This window comes from Aplysia californica, unplaced genomic scaffold (assembly GCF_000002075.1).
Source record: "Aplysia californica isolate F4 #8 unplaced genomic scaffold, AplCal3.0 scaffold00403, whole genome shotgun sequence".
Lineage (NCBI taxonomy): Eukaryota > Metazoa > Mollusca > Gastropoda > Aplysiida > Aplysiidae > Aplysia > Aplysia californica.
The window spans coordinates 664,075-674,873 of NW_004797673.1; the positions used below are offsets into that span (position 1 = coordinate 664,075).

At 36.7% G+C, this 10,799-nt stretch overlaps 1 protein-coding gene across 2 annotated transcripts in view; it reads right to left on the minus strand.

The window, feature by feature from the left end:
* Window positions 1–10,442, minus strand: part of LOC101863999 (beta-1,4-galactosyltransferase galt-1) — a 32,153-nt gene extending 21,711 nt beyond the window's left edge. Inside the window, exon 1 of one of the 2 annotated variants that reach the window (XM_035971248.1) lies at window positions 10,246–10,442. The gene's annotated coding sequence lies outside the window, so the exon portion shown is untranslated. Of the gene's footprint in view, window positions 1–10,092; window positions 10,184–10,245 lie in introns of those variants that run through there. The other variant, XM_035971249.1, reaches the window with a different exon arrangement.
* Between the last annotated feature and the right edge of the window lie 357 nt (window positions 10,443–10,799).

Below are 10,799 nucleotides of genomic sequence, written 5' to 3' on the forward strand. Positions count from 1 at the left end.
CCCAACATTCCCTCACAACCTTTTTCATGTTTCCCGTCAACGTAAACAATTCAATCTCAAGGGGAAGTAAGCAACAACAAAAATTCTTTTACCTATCATAAGATCAAGGATGTGGCTGAAAGACAGCAGTATGAGAGAGCCAAGGAGAAGCAGAAGAAAAGCTGAAGAAACAGTCAGGAGCCCAGAGGAGGGAGCAAAGGGGGTGAGGTGTGGGGGCAGAAAGTGGAGACGAAAGCAGGCGACAGAACATTGTTAAAGAGCAAGAAAAGTGGTGAAAGAACACATTTTATTTTAGAAAAGAACATTTTCCGTCGCTGTCCAGATTCGAACCCCGAACGTAATGAATCAGACTCGAATATTGTAGCCTCTCGACCACAGGAGCCTCCTCAGTAAAAAAAAAAGGTTATGAAAAATCTTATTTATAACCTCTCTGGCTGTAACAAAATCATTATACAATGGCATAACTTGGAAGGACGATCGATAAAGAGAGTATTCATTATTACAACTTAGGATCTAAGTACAACTGAGGCATTTGTGTACACTACGCATTACAAAGTTTCATTGGCTCAGTACCCAGTGTTGCGAAATATAATGTGAAAAATGTTGAACTTCATAAATGTCAAGGTTTAGCCATTACAATTCTTTGAAAATGTTTACAACAACTCCAAATAATCTAACGATTTTGACAGATCAGATAGAACATCAATTGGTTTCTGAGCCCATGATCTTCGTAACTCAAAACGGCCAAAAATGTCAATTTGAACTCGGGGAATTACTCCACCCTACCTTCCCATGGCTCTCCGTTAGCCCAGTTGGTATCATACTAGACCACGGAGCGGATTGCCCTGGTTCAAATCTCAAACATTGGCATTCTTGAACTCTGGTTGTTTTGTGGAGTTTCTACCGGTCTGAAATAATTTTATGGCTCGTTCCTCACGGAGAAGGACGTTACATTTGGAGGTCACATCTCTTGAATAAACTAATAATGCTAATAAAGGTGTTCAATTTATACATTGTTTTACTACACGCCCACTCACTCATACAACCGATACCCTCTCTCCCTCAGCGCCAGCACAACATCTTCTAATACAATGAAGTATTGATGAGTCAGATTTGGAGGGCAACACATTCCAATAAGACAGAGGGCAACACATTCTAATAAGCATTACAGCAAGATGAATGGCAACACATTCTAACAAGACGGAATACAGTAGGATTCATTTGCATAATCCTTTTATCTCTACGGTTTGGAAGATAGACACACATAAGCCTATCCATTATTCCTCCATTGATTTATGCACGCTGCATTAACAGCCGTTTTCACACATGGCATGAAAGATACTAATGCCGGTGCGTCTGTTTATCGCTAGGGATCCCAATGAGCTCACAATTCATCGGACCGTTTTCATGCATTAATAATAAACAATGACACACGGTACCCGACGACTCTCTGGAGATTTGTGCGCGTGCTGATTGCATGCTCGTTCATACGACGAGTTGTTAACTCTTGTAGGACATAGCAGACATAATATTTTAGGGTGAGGCATGTGCAGTTATTGGTATCAACTTAAAGCTTGTTTATTTGTCTTGCTTTCAATGAAAACGTAACCCATCTATCACGAATATAAGTCGAGATATTTGCGATTGAAGGAGGTTGGTGGGGGTCGCCTGGTTTCTGGGCAAACATTAATGACAAAGTGGACGCCAAAATTTGGTTACTTCCACCATGGAGACGAAAAATATTACATTTTTTGTGCCTCTAATCAACGTTTCTCAGCAAAATCCACACCGAAATATGCTTTAAATGTACATACGTTGTGTGCATGTTGGGTAAAAAACAAAAATTCAATACAAATTGCCAAATCATAGGAAAATGTCAGTTTCTTCGATTTGATTTATTGATGTGTGCCTGATTTCACAACGATGCCTCCCATATTAAAAGGCAACCCTAGAATTACAAAGTTCTATCTCTGCTCAGTACCTAGTTTTGATAAATTTGACGTTAAAAATGTAAACTAATTTTCACAAAAGGTAATTTTTCGAATACACTTATCTTTGAATATTTTAATAAGACTGTGATTTATCTTACAATTTTCATAGTGCAGATAGAACATTTATTTTTGGTTTATGATCTCTTAGTTTTAGTTAGTCAAAACGGCCAACAAATCGCGACCTCGGTGCTTTCTTCTCGTATCTCCATTTTTTTATAACAGTGAAACCAGTTCATAAAAAAGAGTGAGCTTAAGAAGAAATCACGTATTCACTGCTAAAAAAATGGAGATAGGACAACAAAGCACTGAGGTCGCGAAAAGTCAGATAGAACTTTGTAATTCTAAAGTATCGATGTTTAAACGATCAGCTGCAGACCAAATGTCGCGTTGAGGCTCGCTTTGAACAACCATACTACGCAAATCAGAAAATCGATTTTGCAAGTTTCCTAGAATGCATATCGTTGCCTGAGTTTTTAAAGTTTGAGATTTTTTTAAAAACCTAGTATTGCGTATTGAGCATTACGTATAAATAATGAAATATATCCGGCAAGGTTTTTTTTTTCTAAAGTGCCCTTAAACACACATTTTCAGTGAGCTAATGAGATTGAGTAGAAAGAAAAAGTCAGTGAAACGTACGTTGCACTTTGGCCGCAATGGATTCTCTGAGAAGAATTCATTTATATATTTATTTATTTATATATTTGTTTATTTATTTATACATGTATATTAAATAATTTTTTTTCATGCTGCTGTTTATATCACCACCATCACTCAAAATAATCGACATAATCTCTCCACACGGGAATGGAACTCAGGCCTACTGCGTGCAACAGCAAAGCGCCTAAACACCACACTATAGACACAGATAATTTAATATTGTGGATTTTTCTGAAAGTCGTTTATTAAAGGCACAAAAAATGTAAAATTTCAGTTACCACGGACTCTTAAGCTAAGGAAATAACTAACCTTTAGCGGCCATTTTCTCACTAATTTTACCTCTGAAAACCTTCTTCATTTGCAAATATCTCGACTTGTACACAAGATAAATGGATATTTTTTTCATCCAAATGAAGACAAGTGAACAAACTTTAAGATGATACCAATAACTTTACATGCTCCTAAACTGACGAGGGCCTGATTCCGCCACGCTGCCTCACATATTGTTGCCGTGAAAATAAAAGGTGTGCAGAAAAAAATACCAGTCACGAAGGTATAAAAATTATACTGCTTAGTTGGTATCTAAAACTAAACCTAGGTTTAGAATGAGAAACATTCCAACACCAGAAAGCTACGTAACTTTTCAATGCTAAATAAAATCTGAAAACCTATTTGGGAAGTGGTTTATACATTGTACAAATTGAACATAAATTTGGTGCCCCCATTATCCGGTTCCCAAGAAAAACAATTCTAAATTCCGCTTCTCAGAAGAATGGGTGCTAACCCGGCTCTATACTCGAGAACTATGGGCCAAAGAAGATACATTTTTTTTCTGTTCCTCGTGCTAACCAGTGGCAGGACGGGGGTGTACAGGTTAATTATTGACTTTACTGGACGGCTTAACGACTTCTGTGGACACAGGCGTGGCCTCGTTTTTTGGTGGCTTTTTTTTTTCTTCGTTTTTTTCTTTTTTCTTTTTTTTCTCTTTATTCCTCATTTACTGAAACAAAAACAAAAACGGAAAAAACAAAACAAAAAGTAACAGTTAAAACAAAAGCAAAATATAACGAAAAGCTTGGCCCTGCACAATGGCAATAAGCAATGCATTTTTTGGTCGAATAGTCTGCGTTGGTGTAATAGTTTATTACATCTAGTAATTTCATAAAGGTATATTTGTGGGTATTAATTTATGTATTTGTGAATGTAATATATAATATGGTCGCTTTTACCGACAAACGGGCTAACCCAGATTTCGAGGGTTTCCAGAAATCTTGACCCACACCAAAAGTGGGCATTACCCTACCTATAGGAGAAGGTTGATTTCATTGGTATGTATATTTGTTTGGTTATAGAGAAAACTTTCCTTGTCTTTAAAAGAAACTGAACAAGGGGCAAAAACTTTACCTTCAATTTTCTCAAAACAGCGCTTTTTTCGGGATACCCCCTTGTGTTTTAAAGCGACCACATTATAATATGCTTGTCATTAAAACCCAGATTCCCCTAAGGGGATAAACTGATTATAAACCGCCCTTTAATTGATCTATTATCACAAACCAGCCGGCCTCAACAACCAACCAACGTGAACAATTACACTGGAGCAAGGCTCTGTTTAGCACTAACTCGATTCTTTTCTTTCGGTTTCAACGTAAATCACTTTAAAAGCAAAGAATTCCTGGTGCGAAACAGACTTTAGTTAAAATGAATAAACTGGAAGTGTACGGAAAACGTACATTAATCAATGTAATGGTTTGGGGCTCATACTGAAGATATTTCAATATCCTGGCAGATGTCAGTGATGAAATTTATAATAATAATGATAATAATAATAATAATAATAATAATAATAATAATAATAATAATAATAATAATAATAATAATAATAATAATAATAATAATAATAATAATAATAATAATAATAAGTTACATTAATTATAATAATGACAACAAAAGTATTTTTTAAATAATAATAAATAAGTAAAAAATAAACGAAATAAAGAAAGAAAGTAAGAAAGAAAGAAAGAAAGAAAGGAAGAAAGAAAGAAAGAAAGAAAGAAAAGAAAGAAAGAAAGAAAGGAAAAAAGAAAGAAATACGTAAATAAATAAATGAAAAAGAGTTTGTTTAAAATATTATTTTAACCCTCTTTGCCAGAGTTCGCAGCAAGAAGTATAATCGAAACGCACCGACGTATTGTTAATTCAAACATAATCTATAGATATCATGCAAGAATAACTGTATTTTGTTGCTTATTTTGTATTCTTCTTTTAGTTTTTTACTTTTTTAAAAGTTTTATTTTGTTTTCTTACATGTTTTTGGGTTTTTTTAAATATCAATTAATACAAACAGGAAATGTTTGTTTGGGTTGGGTTTTTAAATCATTTTTTAATTGGGATTGGGAAGGGGGGGGGGTCGGTGCTTTTTCTTTCTTTTTATGGTGGGGGAAAGGGGGGTAAGTTTTTTATTTTTTTATTTTCGAAGCAGTGAAGAAACGTGTTATTCGAGTTAGACCGACCGAAGAGTGACAGGAACGACAGAGAGTAATTTACTGAGATACTTAAGACCTAATTAAAGAAAGCCTCCTACTTTCATGTTCACTACTAACATTTACAGCTGCCCTACTTTGAAACGACTTGAAAATAAAGCTGCACTCCATGGAAAATTTGCTTATAAAAACGTCATTAATTTCTGTTAAACGCACCGGTATTTACGTCTTTATATAATCACGACTTGTTTATACCAATCCTTCTATCATTATACAATTTTTATGTTATGGATTTATTTTTCTTGTACAATTATTTAGATACACAGCTTTCATAATTCGTATTCAGAACAAGCACTACAAGTGCAAGTGCCTATGATTAAAGCGCAAGGATATTATTATTGTTGGCTTGCTATGACAGTCGAATCTGATGCCTTAACTGCCACTTGTCCAAGACAATCACCTATACAAGTTCCACTTCCAACTTCCCTCTTGAGTTTTTTTTTCCGACATCGTAATGACACTGCCTGTAACAACAGGCAAGTTTGATGGAAAGAGAGGCAGAGGCAGACAGAGGGAAAAGATACTGGACAAGATGACAACATGGCTAGGAGCAACAAGAACAACAGACACAATTGCTGCAACGCAAGACTGAGTGAAGTGGAGGTCCATGATCGCCCACGCCAGTCGGCAAGGCACCGGATGATGATGAATGATACTGCCCAAAACGTCTACCTGCCTATCACAACCACTTTTCTCTTCGACAGAGGGGGGTCGTCAAGGACATTTTCGACTGTAATGCTATAAGGGTCCCTCACAAATTGCCAAGCTTAAGAAATGTCCTAAGACATAAAGTCTTTTTAGTTTCAGTAGTTTTACGACGCTTGCAACCGCATAAGGTCACATGGACGCCAGAAGATTAGAGGTGTTACAAGAGAGTAATAAACATAAAAAAGAAGAAGGGGAGAAAAAAACGATAGATCTTTGATAGGAAAGAAGGAGCAACCCACTCCAGAGCACCCGCCAACCACCCATACAGTATAAGTCCAATTGAAGGTAAATTCTTGGATAATCCTGAAATCGCGTATTTTATCTCTACATTAAGATATAATGTCTAAGCTAACAAATAGTAAAAGAATTATGATCTGTCAATCAGAAAAATAGAAAGATAGATAGATAGATAGATAGATAGATAGATAGATAGATAGATAGATAGATAGAGAGATAGATAGAGAGATAGATATATAGATCGATCGATCGATAGATAGATAGATAGATAGATAGATAGATAGATAGATAGACAGATAGATAGATAAATAGGTAGATAGATAGATAGATAGATAGATAGATAAATAGGTAGATAGATAGATAGATAGACAGATAGATAGATAAATAGATAGATAGATAGATAGATCGATAGATAGATAGATAGATAGATAGATAGATAGATAGATCGATCGATAGATCGATAGATAGATAGATCGATAGATATATATATATAGATAGATAGATAGATAGATAGATAGATAGATAGATAGATAGATAGATAGATAGATAGATAGATCTCTTTTCACAAGCATTGCCTACCATTTATCTTTTCTCTTGGGGGCTCTTCACCTTTATCTTTTTCCCGAGAGGGAGAGGAGGTGGGGGTTGTTGCGGTGTTTTTGTTGTTATTGTTTTTATTTTATTGTTATCTTCTTTTGGGGTAAAAGGTTGTGTATCTTTTTAAACATTATATTCCCATCTTGCTTTGTGCTTTCTTACTTGAGTTCTGTTTTGCATGTTGAATTTTTGTTATTTTCTTGTTGTTGTTGGGGGGGGGGGGGGGTTGTGCCTTTTGTTTTCAAGTAAAAAATCACAAGTTATCTTTTTCTAAGGAACGGTTGGGTCGAGACTGAAAAAAAAGGGGGTGGAGGGGGGTGGGGGTAGGGAAACTATTTCGAAAGAACAAAAGTGGAAGCGCTGAATGAACTACATAATTAAAAGTCAAGAGGCCACTCCACCTCTACAATCATTATCTACATCTCAGCAGTGCGATAGAAATAGGTTAGAGTATGGCTTGTCAAGTGGAATAGACTACTGTATTCAAGAACAGGCTTATTAATATGTTCTCTTTTCCCCCTCGTTTATGATAGGCTGATGAGGCGCAATTAATTGTGAACTTAACCAAAATATGAGAAGCTGAAGGCTCGAATTCTGGAGATTTTTGTATTTGCAATAATTTTCGGAGAGCAACAGACATTTTCCAAGATTCTGGTCGGAGTTCATTTCATTTTTAGAGCTTGGGCTATATCCTCGAAACTACATATCGTAGGCCAGCTGTTTAGATGTACTATGCCTAATTGTTTTGTCGTTATTATCATTATTATGTTTATTATCTTTATTATTGTTATAATTATTATTATTATTATTATTATTATTATTATTATTATCATCATCGTAAATATTAATTACTATTATATTATTATTAGATTTTGTTGGGGCTTTTTATCATATTTTTTTCCATTTTCTAATCTATGGCGTAGGTTGCGTGGACCCTTTTATTTTGGTAGAAATTCAAATTCTGAATGTTTTGGAAAACAAGAGGACGTGCATGGTGTGGGTTTAATTATTTAAAAATATTGAACAGTTTCTGTCTTACTCCTGAACAAAAAATATTTTACAGTGAACAGACACTTACTGAGGCTGAAAGGAATACGTTACACCAGCAGATAGACAAAGACATTAGTGGTAAAAATTCTCTCCACATGGGAATCGACATTCGAATCTTTATTTCATGTTTATTTAGTGGGTTAGATTCGGAAGATGTGAGGACAAAATAAGACTGTCGACAATAAGTCGCGACTGTAGTGGTAAATTAGAGCTATTCCTGATAGACTAAGCCATGAGTTCTGGGTTATTGTGCTAAAGGCCCGCGGGCAGCTTATAGGTTTCATAATCGAGAGAGGTAAAACATAACAAAAAGCTATGAGACGTTTTCATGTAGCAGGTTACTCAACAATTTTAACCCCTTCACTACTACGCGACGTAGGACACATGGCTCCTTCTTGTGCTTTGAGTGTCCGTACATGTAACGTAATGTACATATGTGTTTCAGTGTGTTAAGTCAGGTGATGTAGAAAGTATTTAGCTTTAAATGTTTAACGCTGCATAAGTCGACCCAGAGTCGGTCTCTCTGGTTGGACTATATGAATAAGCGAAGTCTTGTGTTATACCACCCTCCTCCCATTCCCTATCACTCCCCTGTCCCCACCCCTTTCATATTTGGATACGTCATGTGATATCACACTAGGTTAATTCCAATTGACTACTTTTTGCGATGCAACCCAAGTATAAGGTTAATAGAACACTATTTACGCAATAGTATGTAAGCATCTGGTACGCTCTTCATTTTCTGGCCTTATTTCTGTACATTATTTATATGTCGGTTTTTTAAAATATCGCTACATGTAGGTAATTAGATTTTCCTGACTTAACCCAGCAATTTGCGTGGCTAAGGGGAAAAGTCTGAGAGTCTGTAGGAGAGGGCAAAGTTTGTAAACACAATGAAACGTACAGTCGAAAACAGGGAATGGGCCAACGGTTTGTAAGAGCAGAGCAAGAACCTACTTGAGGGGGCAAAGTAAGAGGAATGGCCAGCTACTGGGACCGGCACTTACACTACCTATTTGTGTTGCAAGTGCCGTAGAACAGTGACTAAAAATAAACTAAAACTAAAAAACGACGGGGTTGGCAGCATGAGTTAATGGGGGTTTTTTTCTTTCTGATTTAGTGAAGCAGGAAGAACTCTATTGGCTCGTAATATCGTAAGTAGTCTTGTTTATTTTTTTTAAATTCTTAACTTTATGATAATTTAATATTATAGAAAAAAACACACGTGCGAATCAATTGCTTTAACTATTAATAGTATTATAATAAAGTAAAACAAACATAATAGTTGTTTGTCGCCAAAGGCTCACACCTAAAGAAAGAAAATCATTAAATTTGGTAGTTAGATTGCGTCATTGATAAGCCCTTCTTCTTTTCATTTCCTCTGTTGTTTCTGTCTGTTTGCATTACTCCTTCTAGGTGCCATATGGTCGGTATTGCATAGAGGCTCTTTTCACGGCTAAATCGAAAACGCCCAATAAAATCTTAAGATGCACCCACTATAAGGCGAACTAAAGCGCGTTAACAACTTCTGCTCTTTGACAATAATAGAGTCCTGCGTACGGCAGGTTCAACTTATCGTCCTCCCCCTACCCATCCCCTCTTTCCACCCACCCCAACCCTTTGTCTCCCATCCTCTGTCATTAGTTTTCTCAATCATCACAGAGGTTGCTCGCTTTTGATCATAATCGTTTTCTTCAGCAGTTTAGTTTTGTTTTAGTGAGAGTCTTATTAAACTTGCAACACAAATAGGTCATATCGGTGCCGAAGATTAGAAATGCTACTACTAGACAGCAATCAGGCTGACAGCAATATACCGAGAAAAGGATGAGAGACAAGGATGGTAGACGTTTGATAGAATAAAAATAATAACAACGGCAAACCACATCAGATCTCACGCCAACCAGTCACCTTCTTGCAGAAAATGATTTGAAATAAGAACTGAAAAAAAAAGCGAGCAAAGAAGAGGTGAAATAATACCTATGCCAAAAGAAGTTTTAGTGTCCTTCTTTTCATAACCTCTATTGAATATGTCGGTTCGTTTTACTCTTCTGCGCCTGATATCACGGGTATCGCATTGAGGCGCATTTTCTTTTCCTTCCCTTTTATTAGAATCCGAACTTTAAAAAACAACCAAAGAACTAGTGAAAATAGAAGTAGTAGAAATAGTATCTGTATCATAATATGGAATACTAGCGCCTTTTTTCTTTTCATTTCTTCTGTTGTTTATATCTGTTTCACTTCATCTGTGCACTATACAACGCTTTAAAAAAAATTAAAATCTGAAACATTCAAAGAAGTAGTGGAGACAATACCTGTATCAACAGAAGTCCTAGTGTCCGTTTTCTTTTCATTCTCTTTGTTGTTTCAATCTGTCCGTCTGTTTTATTTCTTCTATGCACGATGTGACGCCTAAAAATATTAAAATCCGAACTAAATAACACACAAAAAAGAAGTAAAAACAATACCTGTATCAACAGAAGTCCTAGTGTCCTTTCGTCAAAGCGGTGCTGGTGTCGGCGTGAGCACTGAGCAAGCGCGTCCGCACCGAGAAAGCGCGTGCGCGCGTGTGTTCAATGCGAGGATTCCAACAGAAAGTTGTGGAAACGAACCAGTTCGGAGTGACGAGGAGGCGACAAACGGTCCCCACTCCCGCTCACACACACACACACACACGAGTGGAGAGAGGGCATACAGTTTCCATTCCCCTTCTCGTCACCAACATCCTCTTGTATTCCCCTTTCTGAAACTTTTCCCACCCAAACCGCAAGATATCGACCTTTCCGTATGTCGCAGTGGAGTCGTCAGACTCGATTTTTTGTAATGTATCGAAGCGATCTTATGATTTATTCGACTTTTAAAATCTTTGGCACGTCGTGTTAGAGGTAGGAGAGAGACGCTGAAAGTGACATGGAGACAGGGAGACAGAGGCACTCACTGAGAGAGTGAGTGAGTGAGTGAGAGAGAGAGAGAGAGAGAGAGAGAGAGAGAGAGAGAGAGAGAGAGAGAGAGACCAAGTGAC